The 13817-nt window shown below is 49.4% G+C and overlaps 1 long non-coding RNA gene across 1 annotated transcript; it reads right to left on the bottom strand.

Annotated features, from left to right (window-relative positions):
- Positions 1–523: 523 nt before the first annotated feature.
- LOC137478537 (uncharacterized) lies at positions 524–1912 on the bottom strand. The gene is made up of 2 exons (XR_011001624.1): positions 962–1912; positions 524–662 (listed from the first exon to the last, which is right to left on the bottom strand). It is a non-coding gene; the product is annotated as an uncharacterized lncRNA (long non-coding RNA).
- Positions 1913–13817: the final 11905 nt, after the last annotated feature.

Raw genomic sequence — 13817 nt, 5'->3', positions numbered from 1 at the left:
GGTACAAAAATAGCTCATTTCGTTTGTTCTCAACTGGTGAGTTTCCTCTGATGCCCCCAGTCCTTGCTCCAGGAGAGATGGAAACAGCTTTTCTTGTGATTCTCAGATCTCTGTCGTATCCCTTTCCGAGGCTGAGGGGCCCATACCTAGCTAACATTCCTTGTTCCTTTGATCATCTCGTTGCCAGCCTCTGAAGCTGCTGCTCCCTGAATCTGTGATAGTTACCCTATAACCTTCGTATGGGGAGGAGGGGGACACAACTTCATGGACAACTCAAGGCTGGGACAGTGCTTTCTGTGTTGCCTTTTCCTCTTCCCCCTCTGCAAGTCTTTTCCTTGATCCTCTGTGGAAATTTATGAGCATGGAAGAAAGCTGAGAGGGTCAAGGAGAGGAGGCTGTCTTGGTCAGGGGGGCCCAGGATAGGAGACTGAAGGGGGAAAGTTAATGGACTGTGAAAGGGAGAGAGAAGCATTAATGGGAGAGAGAAAAAAACAAGGGAAGTGCCAGAAAAAAAGCCCTCTGATAATCTTCAGGTGGACATTTTTATGTGGCTTTGGCTGTCATCCTTGTGGTACATCTTCTGTCCCTTCTGCAGGGAAGGTGTGGGAGATGAGCAGGCACTGCAGGTCACAGCACAATAGAGACCTTTCCCTCACCAGGAGCTGCACAGAGGAAGCTGATTTTATTCCAGCAGTGCCTTGGACCCTCTTCTGAGGTATTTTGGGGTGACTACAAGTGTAGGTGACACACAGGGGTTGTTAAGCAAGGACCTTCCTCACCCCACACTTAGTGTTGACTTTGAGGGCGCTGTTAAGTTGACTTTACTCTTTTGTTGCTGTCACATCGTGCTCGTGCTGAGGGCTGTGATGATCCCATCTGTAATCAGGGGCAGGATTCCCCCCCTCCTGCTCCTGCCCTGCCTTTCCCATTTAGGGCTGGAAATGAAGTCTGTGGTACGGACCCTTAAGCTGGTTAGACACTTGAGACTTGGAAGTCCTTAAGCACATTAGCAGCTGGAGGTCCATTATTATTCATTGAATCTCTCCGGGCCGGTTGGAATCCTCCTTTTAATTGTGTGCATTTCCCTCTGTCCTTTTATCACAGAAGAAAGAGAGAAAGAAAAAGGGCGAGAGACATGGCAATCGTGTTATCTCATTACCCATCCTGGCCCTGGAATGGGACACAGGCTGGAGTCTGCTCTTCCCCTCCAGCAAAAGGAGGGAGAGGTGCCCATTTTACATATTCATGGCAAAATGTCATCCTCCCCCCCAGCCTCTATCTCCCTTAGCACGCTGCAGTTAATAATTCACATTTCATTAACACGTCTGCGTGGCCTTACGGTGTTTCCCTCCTGTCAATGAAGAGATACTGGGGAGGCTCAGAGGAGCGGGAATTGGGGCAGGAGCAGCTGAAGCAGCTGCTTCAGGCCAGACTCGAAGCAGATGAACTTCCAGAGCAGGGGAGTTTTGTGGTCTCCTCTGTATGTTCATGTATCAGATGTACTGGGGTCACAGCTCCTCACCAGCTCCTAAGGTGCCTCCAGCCCAAAAATATCCCACTGGTCGAGCAGGAACAGGGGAGGAGAAGCTTTGTGCACTGTCACAATCTGGCCTGGCTGCAATGACAGAGGGGAGGCAGCTGGGGACACCAAAGCAGGGCCACCCCACAGTTGCAGGTCAAAGCCTGACCTGAGCACACTCTCAGAGCACCAAGCCACTGGCAGGAGTGGTTTTGAAGGGGGTTAAACAAAACACATCCTCAGAGAAGTTGGCCACAGAAGTGCTGCTGCCAGCTTGAAGAATTTTACATGAGGAGACTTGTCTCTTGAGCTTGGTTTTCCACACGCTGAAACATTAATCAACTTTTGAACCATGTACCATATGAAATATTCATCTTTTTTCCTTGCAAAAAAAAAAAAAACAAAAAAAAAAACAAAACCAAAAAAACCCAAACCATAAACCCCAGCTATCTTCAAAGCTGTCTCATGGCATTCCATGCTCTGATCCTTTAGGAATTGCTGTGTCATTTTCACCTAAGTTTATTCTGTGATTGCTCAAGAGTGAGACAGCTAAAAATCACTTCAAGAGGGACTTTACTGGTGTGCCTGGGTGTGAGAGAAAAGTGGGTTTTGGCTTGGAATTTTGCTGGCCAGACCCAGGCTGGTTTTGTTTCCCTGAAGGAGAAAAAAGGGGGTTTAATGCCATTTTCAAACCTAATTTCATGGGGAGCCAATTCATGCTGTGATCCATCAGCAGGTGATTTCTTGATTAAAATGTTGGAAGAGAAAGGAGCTTAGATCAGCCACCCTTGAAAGGGGAAAATTCTGTCCTGCTGGTCCTTTAAACCGGTGGAAAACCCTTCCCCAGCAGGCATTGATGTCTTTCAGGAAAGGCAAGAGCCATGAGTTTTGAAGGGATGATCTTTCCCTTCACAGAGATGGGTAAATACATCCTCAGCAAGGCTTCTCCTCTCAAACTTACTAAACTACGTGTGTTTGGAAAGGAGCCCTCATAAATAAGTGTAAAACAAAAGAAAATTTAAAAAACAGTCATAAAATGTCCCTTCCATTAGCAGACCTTAAGGCACTTTTAGAAACATTGGATGAATGAAGTCTCTTCTTTGCCCTGTCTGGGGTAAACAAATCCATCCTGTCCTTCAGCTCGATCTTGCAGTAATGTCATAATCCCACCTTTATTACATCACTGTTGTCATGGAAATAACTGTGATTTCATAAAGTCTCTGTAATGACTTTACCACAAGATCCATTAGGATGGGAAGATGGATTGTGAAGGCTAGAAAAATGCTTTCTTTAAGCAAATGCATACTGGATAATTAGCAAATGTGGCAAAGGGAAGGAATGGAAATTGGATGGGAAAAAATAAATGGGTCCATCTTTAACACGGGCTATTTATGAACATTTTCTTTGATTTGGTTTCAAATGGCACAAAGGCACTATTATAATATTCCAAATCAGCCTAGAAGTCCCATACTTCAGGGCATAGTCAGCACATGTTGAACAAAAAGCCGAGCCCTGCCCTAACCATTTCCCTCTGAGATTCCTCAGCCTTTGAAATAAAGGTTTTGGGCTTTCCCTGGTGGCTGAATGGAGGAGCAGGTTGGGTATGCTGAGAAGGAAGACCCTGGGGGCTGTCCTGGCCAGGAAGCCTTTTCTGTCTCCAAGGTCTTTGGATTTGCCTGAAGAGAGTGGAGTAACCCCTGGAGTGGGTTACTGGAGTGGGTAACCCCTCCAAGGCCGGAGAGGTGCTGGGATCCTGGACATCTACAGGAGGCAGATGCTGGGATTAGACCTTGGACTAGCAGGAGCTGGGCTACAAAGTGGCAAAGAAACTGTTTTGGCTTGAGTCTCATTAAAGGTGCTGAAGGAAGGCTGTGTAAACTCCCTGCGAGTGCTCAGAGGCAATTCCTGGATGCAATTCCTGCCTGGAATGCCTGCACATGCCCCTTGTACTGCACCCTCAAAATACAAGCGGGTCCATTTCCCTGAAAGGAGGCACAGGCAGGTGGTTAAAGGTTTGGTGGAATATCAGAGCTTCCTGAACGAGAGTCCTGCTTCTCTCAGCACTCCACGCATCAGTGTGACCTTGCACTAACAGTTAATGCATGGAGGGATTCCCACTCTTGCTGCTCCTGTCCAAGAACCTTCTGATGCAGGTGGCTTTTTCCTTATTTCTGCTTCCCTTTAGGAGCATCTCAATCCCTTATTGAGATGTGGCTCTTTTTAATTTCTGGAGGATAACAGTGTATTTGTGATGGTGAGGCACAGGTTGCTTGCTGAACAGCCTGGCCCACAGTGAGGGAGGAGGCTGCAAAGTGCTGGCAGTGGATTCCTGCTCTGACCTGTGCAATCTCTTCCCTCCTGTCCCAGTGCCCTTGTGGCACAGCTGTGCAGCCAGCTCCCAGAGGACACTCGAGCTCAAGGAACAAGGAGGAGCAGGGCACCTGGGTTCAGGGAGGAGGTGTGGGAACACGGGAAATGCTCGATTGAGGGCTGCTGGTTCAGTGCTGAAACACCTCTGGGTGAGCAGCGGCTGCTTGTGCTGTCCTTATCTTCAGAGTTCAGCCTCTCTTCAGCTCCTCTTTGCCAGCTCTGCCTGGCGTGGGAGCAGAGATGCAGAAGAGCACTCATGAGCTAATTGAAGTGGTCACATCCTCGCCAGCAGCATTTCCCACATTAGCCACATTCGATCTAAAACTAATCTCCTAGTCAAGACAAATCTCTTCTCTGCAATCCTCTTATTATATTTACATATTGGAATCCAGGGATGATCACTGAACTGGGCCATGGTGACACTTGTGGGGATGGCTCCTGAAGTCCCTGGCACTGCTGGCTGGAGCAGGCTCAAGGCACTAGTGACTCCTGCATTCCCGAAGTCCCTGTCTGCCCTGAAGGGGTCTGAGGAGTGGAGGAACTGGAGCCCAGCTCAACTGCTTAAAGTAGTCTTGAGCTGATGATCCCTGTTCCTCCTGGTAGATGAAAAATACCAGCTAAGGGGAAAAAAGCCCTGTGCTTGGACTCGGCACAGATAACCATGCTCAGTGAGCATGATCTAGTTATCAGATCTTGCCCAGCTTTAATTGCCAGCACTGCTGCTGACTGCTGTCAACCCGTGATGGAGACAGAACACGACTTGGCTTGGAGAAGTAACAACTTTTGGTGATTAATTCTTGCTGCCGGTCACGTGCAGCTGTTAATGATCTCCTGGGATGTCTGGCTGGAACTGGAGGAGACGGTAGGAGCTCCTTGTCCTGGCTGGGCTCCAGCTTTGGCTGTGCAGCTTGGCCAGACAAAATTCCCACTGCACTGTCAGCCATCCATTGTGGAGCACTACGGTGAGAGCAGCCAGCCTCAGGTTGTGCCAGGAGAGGTTTAGGTTGGATATTGGGAAAAATTTCTTCATGGAGAAGGTTGTCAAGCCCTGGAACAGGCTGTTCAGGCAGAGTCACCATCCCTGGAGGGATTTAAAAGCACTGTAGATGTGACATCTGGGGACATGGTCAGTGGTGGGCTTGGCAGTGCTAGGGGAGTGGTTGCACTAGATCTGAGAGGGCTTTCCCAAGCTAAACAACTCCATGTTCCTCCCTTCTTTCTGGCAGAGGCAGGGCAGGGAAATGTGTGCTCTGTAACATCTGTTGCAGTTCACAGAACCAATGTGTTAAGGGAGGTAATTATTCCTGTCCGCCACAAGTGCAGTGAAGCAGGTGACCATCGATGCTGACAGGGGAGGGAAGAGATTGGCACAGCCCAAATGGGAATCACCTCAGCCCCACCTACGAACCAGCTCTTGGACAAATCCCAAGTTGCCTTCAGGTGCTTTGCTGGAAAGCAACAATATCCCAGTGCTGACTCATGGACTGGGGATTGGGAATGCCACATCCTGGCACTCAAACTCCAGCCCTGCTTCCACTTTTTATTCCTTCTGACATCACTTTGGGGCTCATCACCCTGGCCCCTGGAGCTTTAGCACAGAAAGGTGGTCAAGAGGGTTTTTTCCCTGAGCTTTGAGTTTGGAAATTGGGCAGCAGTGAAGGGAGTAAATAGTGTTTTCATTTATTCAGTTAAAAAAATATTATTAAAAAAAAAACCCCACATAAATCAACTGAAATCAGAACCAAACCTCCTAAAATGAAGCATTTTGATTCACCTTGAAATTAATCTGTTAACTTCCAGAGCACTGGTTTTTGGGGTGTGATTTTTTATACTGTAATGACTTTTTACCTGTGCTAATGAGGTCCTGGGGACTGAAGAATTGGTACTGTATTGACACCTCACTCCCTTTTTGTGTCTGACCCAAGCTCAGTGGAAAAGAGTGCCTTTAACAGGAGTCAAACCAAGCCTCTAATCTGTGTTTTGTTTGGGCCTGGCTGAAGGATGTGGGGATCCTTTAGGATGCATTATGAACAGAGTCCATCTTCTTCCTTCCCTGAGGTCTCTTGTCGAGCAGCTCTCAAACAACACTGATTTTATTTGGATGGGCTGCTCAGGGCTGCAAGTTCTGCCTATTTATTACCAGGATGTTTTCCTCTTTAAACATGCTCTGCCTTTGATGAGGTCTGTAAGGAATGCCACCTTTGCCAGTGTGGTGGTGTCTCATGGAGTAGCCAAGGAGCAGCAGGACAGGATAAATCCTGTCTCCCTGGCTGCCTGTGCCATCCAGGAGAAGAAATCCTTCCACTGGTAGAGGTGTCCCTGCACCACCAGCCACGCTTGTTTATGCACTCACTTATCTTATTAGCAGTAAGAAATGACCCTTCTGGCAAACCACCAGAGACTGAGGAACCATTCCCTGCCAGGGCTGAGGCTGAAAGATGTTTTAAACCAAGTCCTGATCTTGAACTTACCCTGCTGAGCTCACTTTGGAGCAGCTTGTGAGACAAACACCTTATTTACCAGATGAGTTGCAGAGGTAGCCCTTTTGATATCTCCAAGGAGGGATCAGGCATGCCCTGGCTTTCTCCCCGTGTTTAAATGGACTTGGATCATGCAATTTGCAGAAAACCCCTCGGAAAGCAGTAACACATTGCTGGCATAGGGAGCAGTCAGGTGTCCAGGTAGGTACGGTCACCTTCACGCTCCTCAGTGTATCCGTGAAGGACACCCTGGGTCTCACAGAGTGAGGTGGAGAAGGAAGAACATGGACAACTTCTTTTTTTTTCTTGTAGGATGAAGTTCAGGAAAGTCTGACTTGTCTTTTTTTCCTGACTAAAAGCATCCAGCTGCTGCCGTGATTTTACTATCAGAGCCTCTGTTCTAGGCAAGGGAAACAACCAATGCCCCTGCAACTCCCTTCCCTCTCCCTAAGCTGTAGCTGGCCCATCCTTGGGAGTGTTCAAGGCCAGGCTGGATGGGGCTTTGAGGAACTTGGTGTAGTGGGAGGTGGAATTAGATGATTTTTAGAGTCCCTTCCAGTTCCAGCCATTCCAAGACACCTGGCTCAGGGTTTTCCCTCCCCTGCCGAAGATGGGCGCATCTGTGAATGCACTTGTGTTTCAGCCTTTAAAGATGATGGGGCTGATTTGCCACGATGTTGTACTCGTATTTTCCCTATCCTTGCTTTCCCAAGGAGTGTTCCTGCCACGCTGGAGTCCTACATTTGCAGCAATCCCCATGTCTCACCCCGTGAGGTGCCTGCAGAGGGAAGGAGGGGATCACAGACACCCCGAGTGCAGCTCCCAGCCTGTGCAGCAAACACTCGAGGCAGGGGGTCATCCTCAGGGATCTGAGCAGCCACTCCTGACCTAAACCTCAGGCCGGGCTGTGAAACCAGCTGAGACTTGTTCCTACAGCACCGCAGGCTTGGAAATCAAAGCTGAGCTCCAGGGAGAGCACGGGCAGCGTTCAGAGAGTCGGGAGGAGCTGGTGGGTCTGATTAGCCTGGCACGCCGGCGGGGGTAGGCGTGGGATCCCTCCATCTCTGGGCATTCCCCTCTCCAGCCCTGGCTCTAATCACAGCTGCCTTGATTTGTGCAGGGAGAAGGGTGAGAAGGGACGGATAGGCTGGATTTTCCCCCTGCTGCCTCTCTGCAGAGAGGCCACTGCAGGTCTGAGAGATCAAGAGCTTTCCCCAGAGCCGGGCTGTGGAGGATGGCAGCCCCGAGCAGTGCAATCCTTTCCTCCTTCCCTTTTCTATTTTCATTTCATCACCATGTTCAGGACTGAGTGGTAACGTGCAAGTCCCCAAATAACCTGGTTTCCAGCAGCAGCCTTGCCTTTTCACTGCGAGCAAAACCTGTTTCTGGCATAGTTTGTCCTCATGTGTGTCCTGCATGACCCCATAGGAGCCGTGGGCTCTTTGTAGGGGCCTGGGACAAGACCCAGAGCAAAGCAAACCTGTCTGAATTCACCCCATGGGGTTCACAGCCCCACAAACCAAAAGGTTGAAAAATCCCTGGCTTGGGAGTCCCGAGCACAGTAAAAAGCCTTGGGAATACACAGCCAGTGATTTGTGTGAGGGAGGATTTCGCTGAGCAATAAGGATTCAGACAAACTTGCAGAAGTGGAAGTGCAGCTTAACGGCAGAGCTGGGTTCATTTGTCAAGCCCCTTCCTTGCTTCTGTACTTAGGAGAGTGAAACAACAATTGGGAGCAAAGCTTGGGTTAATCTACACTGAGAACATGATATTCAGTAGCTTTATTAAAAGGGGTGGGGAGGGGGTAGGCACGGGGTTGCTTTGGCTCATTTTAATTTTCAGCTTCATCTTTGGTGCTCATGAGTGCTGGAAAATAACCCCGTGCTCCACTGACTGTGTGAGGAAGGAATCTCAGCTGGAGAAGATGGAACAGTTGCTCCCTTTCAGAGCAGCCTGCTGATTGTGAACGTGCCATTAGACAGCTTGTGGAAGAAGGCTCTTAGGTGTGAAAACTGCTTTCCCCGTGCAGGCTGAAAAGGCCAGCATGGCATTTGCAGAGCCCTGGTGAGCGTCACGGGTGTGAAACTTCCCTCTGTCCCCTTTCCAAATCCAGCTCCCTGCCAAGCTGTCCCTGAGCAGCATCATCACTTTCCTTCCCACTGCAAGCCAGGAGAAACCTGGCTTCTCCCTCTTGCTCGCTCTCACAGCTGGCTGATTGTTCCAGCGTGGATCTTCACTGAGCTCGGTGGTGTCTCTTCCATGGGTTGAGCCATATGATCCAGGAGGCTTTGCCAGGTCAGTGTTCGCCCAAAAGGAGGAATAAATGCCAAGTCAGGTTGTTTTAGTGAAATAGAAGTGGAAGGGGATATATCAGAAGGGGAGGGAGGGAGGGAGGATATCCCCATCTCCATCATCTCCATCCTCATTCCTTCCACCCAAGTCCAGTCAGGCTGCCCTTGCACCAAGCTGATAAAGGTCTTCTCAGGTGTTGGGTTGTCCTTGTTGGATCCCTCAGAGGAATGATAGGGCCATAATTCACAGCTGCTGTGGTGGGAATCTCCATATATAGGAGCACCTGTCAGGCATTTATCCCTTCTGTATTTTTACAGCAGCCTTTACAATAGGCAGAGAAAAACTCCAGCTGCCTCTAGTGACCTTTTAATCACCAAGAGATGCCTTCAGCTAAAAGCCTTGCACCTGAGGTGACAAACACCCAGCCCGTTGCTCGGAGCCACTTGGCTTGATGGGAACTGCAGGACTCCTGCTGTCTCCTGTGGAAGGAAAACACAGCTCTGCATCCTCTGTGCCAGCAAAGGAATCAGTTCTGGAATACAGCAAGTGTGGCAATGCCTTTCCTGAGTCAGGAAAGTCATGGCATGGAGTTATTTTTCATCTGAAGGCCCTCAGGTGGGTGCTTGGGGACCGTGTTTGCCTGGTGGTGTGAGGGCAGGCAGGCTGCCTGCAGTCGTGTTGGGAGATCAGATTTCCTTGCTGCACACTTTGGGAGAATCCTTTTGGATTTATCAGTACCCAAGGAAGGGACAAGGGGCAGCCCACTGAGGATGGATGGTTGTGTTCCAGCAGTGCTGGTTCCCAGTGTGGATACTGGGAAGGGATAAAGTTCTCTGCAGGCTCTCAGAGGAGCCCTTGAAGGTCTCCAAAACTGAGGCAGACCAAGCTCTGCTCCAGGAGACACCCAGGCTACAGGGGCTCGGATCTGCCTCCCTAAATGAAGCCTGGTATCAGTCAAAACAAGAGACTTACAGCAGTTTGCTCCAGATAAGTGGCTTAAGAGCCTCAACTTTTGTTCTCAGGGAAATGCAGGTCTCCTCACCAGGTTGCCTGGAAGTGTAGAGAACAGAAGTAGGAAGGAGATAAGCAAAGAGCCCGGTGCTCTAAAAGCCAAATAACCACCTCAGGGTCTCAGAAACTGGAAGATGATGTATGTGCATGCAGGGAGATAAGGGCATGGGAGGTCCTGAGATGGTCTCATGCTGTTTTAAAGGAGAAAAAAAAAAAAAAAAACAAAACAAAACTGTTGTCTGGAGTCCCACATACACTGTAGGAAAAAATGCTCAGTTTTTTTGTAGCTCTCTTCCCACTTGCTGAAGGAAGACAAGGGCTTTGTGTTAGTGGAAGAGTTGGCCTTTATGTAACCAAGTGAAATCATAGTACAGGCCTCCGTATTGCCCAAGAGGAGTTTCCCAGGTGGATTTTACTCCCTGTTTTAATGGGAAATTGAGAAAAAAATTGATTAAATTTCCATTCACCAGCATTGCTGCTCCTCACCTGGGTTTACCAGTCGTGTATTTTAGGACCTAAAACAAGCACTGCCATGCAGATAATGGAGTTGAAGTGTCAAACAGCTTTGTGCAGGATCTTCTGCAATTCCAGATTGTTGGTGGGCTCCAGCAGTGATGAGACCAATTCGAAGAAAGGGTCCAGCATGGGATTTTCAAGAGCACCTAAAAGCCAGCATATGTATGGAGAGAGCAGGCTGCTGGGAGAGCGTGTTGGGCTCGCTCTGTTTTGTTCCCTTTGCCAGTATTTCTGCTGATGAGCACAGCCTGGGCAGGAGATGGGTTGGATGGACTTTGGGTGTGACACCAAGCAGCCACACTGATGTCCCTTAGGTGTGAACACCTGGTGACGGTGTCACCACCACACTGACAGCACAGAAGGGTCCTGCACTGACCCTTTTCCCTAACATCCTTAGGAAATCCAGGCAGCTTTCTCTTGTAAAACCTCCTCCAGGTTTTTGTTCCTCCCCTAGATGCAGCCATAGCTCCTGGGAGCTTCCTGCTCAGCTAAGAGCTGGGTTAAATTCAGTGTTCCCAGGAAATGTCTTTTGATATATTTTACAGTTTAATATTTGTCCTCTGTGAAGCATCTTCCTTTCATGCTAAATGTGCACCTATTATATGCATGGCTTATTTTCACATTCCTGGGGGATGCTGGAGGCTCGGGCTGTCTGCAGCACAGAGGAATGCACCCCTCCAGCAGGAAGGCTCCCAACTTCACAGAACTCTCAGCCCTTATGGGCTGCACAGATATTTATGGAATAAATTCACCACAGCAGTTCTATTTTCTAGCTTAAAAAAACCCTCAAACAAGCAAAGAAACAAGCAAAAAAACCACAAAAAAAAAAAAAAAACAAACCCAAAAAACAAACCCCACCTCAACCAAAAGGATTTTCCCCGTGCCTCCTCAACTCTTGACTAGAGGCTCCATGTGCAGGCTTTTCCCAGGAACAGGCCACAAGCATTAGCCAGAAGAAAACATTCTGGAAGGCCAAGGTGTTATTTCTTCCACCTGCCGGGGAAAGCCTTTATCTCTGGATTTGGAGATGTGACCTCCTGCAGTCCCTCTGCAGATTTAGGAATCTTATCCCACTGACAATGACTTTTTTTTAACCAACTTGCCAGAGCTTGGTTTTTCCACTCTAAAGCTTACCTTACTTGTCATCAGCTCTGGGGTCCTGCTAAAAGAAAAACAAAACCTGAAAAAACAGCAAGTCCTAAATTTTCACTTTGCTGTTAGGAGTTTGGGATTGATTTAGGATTGTAGGCTGTAGATGCCCCATGCCTGGAAGCGTTCTGTGCCAGGTTGGATGGAGCCCTGATGGGGCAATGAGTGGGATGGAGCAATGAGTGGGATCCCTGCCCATTGCAGGAGGTTGGAACTGGATGATCCTGAAGGTTCCTTCCAATGATAGTTTGGAATAAGCTCTGTGATTTTATTCCAAAATCTCCTCCCGTGCTCTTGAATTTCAGTGCAAACTGTATTCTCACCTCCTTTGAAAATGTCAATCCCTGTTTCCATGGTCCCACTCTTCTCTTGATGAGAATCTGACCATGCAGGAGATCAATCTCTTCTTCCCTTGTGGAAACTGGACAGCCCAGAGGAAATTCCCAGGAGAAATAACAGGTACAAAGTCATGCTGGAAGCTCTTCCTGCCCCGGGCTGCACCATGGTGGAGATCAGGGCATGGTTTGGCATCCAGGTGCTCCCACCAGGAGCATTCCCAGTTCCCACCACCACAGACTCGTGGGGGGGGTCGCTTTCCCTTGCTGCTCCTTCAGGGCTTGCAAGACAAGTGTTGGATTTGAATGACTACGCTGTGGGCAGCCAGTGCAGAAAATCAATTAAAATACCAAGCAGCTTAGAAACAGGAGCTTTAATTACTCACAGGCAGGTCTTTAAAGGGGAACGAAACCATCAGCCCAGAGGAAGGCCTCCTCTGCCCTTGGGCTGGCTATTCCAGAGTCTCGGGACGTCTCCATGGAGTGTTTTCCGAGCCTCCAGAGTAGGTGGCTAGATCTCTGTGCAGTGTGTCTGGTGGTGTGTGAGCTCCGTCACCCCAGGGTGTCAGCAGGGACGGGGCTCCCTGCAGGTCTGGCAGTGGCCAGGTGTTGGCAGCTGGATGAGCTGCCTGGCAGGTGTCCCCATCTCTGTGACTGGCATTGAGGCTTCCCAGGCCCACTCAAGGCAGCTGGGTGAGCATTTTGTCTATCAGTGGTTTGGGAGACAAACGACGCCCCAGCACACACAGACTTGCTGACAAAGTGATGGGCATTAGAGGGGAAAACAACAACAAAATAATCATACTTTTCTCAGGGAACACCAGGCTGCAGAGCCTGTCTATCCTGCCTGCCTGTTTATTTGCTTTCTGCTGACTTACTGCAACACATCCAACGTGGGCCTTCAGCGAGGGCAGGGACCGCGGGGATTTCGGTGGCTCTTCAGTGGCTCAGCTCCTCCTCCCCCTTCAAAGCAGCCCAGTGCCATTTGTGGGGCTGTTGCACAACCAAAGCAGCGTGGTAATAACACCCCGAGCGTGGAAAGTACAGAACAGAACAAAGCATTGATGAAACTCTTGCGGGCTTTCCAGATGCCTGTCCACATCAATGTCCTGCTGGGAAGTACACAGAGGGAAATAAGGCTCAGTGGGAGCCAGCCGGGGAATGGGCTGAGCTTCTGCTCTCCTTTCCCAGCCCAGTGGAAGAGTCTCAGGACACAAGGTTGCTCTGCAGGATGTGCTGCTGGCTGCCAAAAAAGAAGGAGGGAGCCTGGGTTTATTTTTATGTAACTTCGGGAAGGAAAGGCAAGACAAGCTTTGCTTTGTGCTCTGAATCAGAAGTTTGGGCACACAAAGTTTCAGCTCTTCTTCCTGACTGCCTTGCCACAAGCAATTCTGAGTCTTCCTGGGGGCAGCCCCCTGACTGTCATTCCCCCACCCTAAAAGGAGACAGGATGATTTAAACTTCTCATCTAGAGGAAAAAATAACAATAATAATAAAAAAGGAATCTGCTTGGGAAGAACAGAGGAGGCTTCTGCCTGCCTGCCTGCAGGGAGGAAGACATTTAAAAATATTCCCTGTTGACAGAGAGATGAATTATTGCAATCCCTGAACAGCCAGGGTGGGGCAGAGCTAAGAAGCTGTGCTGGGCAGTGAGGGGGCTCTGCAAAAGGGGTTCCCACCAGTGACTGCTGCTTTTTGGGGCTCCTGGCCTGGATTGCAGCAAAACTTGTTGTGGAGAGCTCAGTGTGTTTGTGCCACGGTCTGTGGCTTCCAGGGAACGGTGGAGCCGGGCTGGGGAAGCTGGAAGGGACACACACTCTGCCACTGTGCTGTTCTTGAGAGTTATTCAGCAGCTGGAGCTCTCTCCTGCTCTGTGACGTTCTCTGCTTTTGCTTTCCCTTTCTAAAGAATCCTTCCAGGCTTGAGGGTGCAAGGAACATTCTGAAGGCAAAGAGCTGAGCTCAGCCTTGGCTTCGGAAGAGCAGTGAGGCTCCATCACCGAGGAGGAAGGACTGAGTGTGCCTGGTGGATCACTGGGGTGGAGCTGCTGCTGCTCTGGGATAAATGGGATGTGACTGCTGGAGGGAGTCCAGAGGAGAGGGGCCCATGCAGGTGATTAGAGGGACAGAGCCTCTAATGAGGAGA

This window comes from Anomalospiza imberbis, chromosome 8, assembly GCF_031753505.1.
Source record: "Anomalospiza imberbis isolate Cuckoo-Finch-1a 21T00152 chromosome 8, ASM3175350v1, whole genome shotgun sequence".
Taxonomy (NCBI): Eukaryota; Metazoa; Chordata; class Aves; order Passeriformes; family Viduidae; genus Anomalospiza; species Anomalospiza imberbis.
Note: the sequence above shows the minus strand (reverse complement) of the source record. Positions and strands in the feature narration are given on the sequence as shown.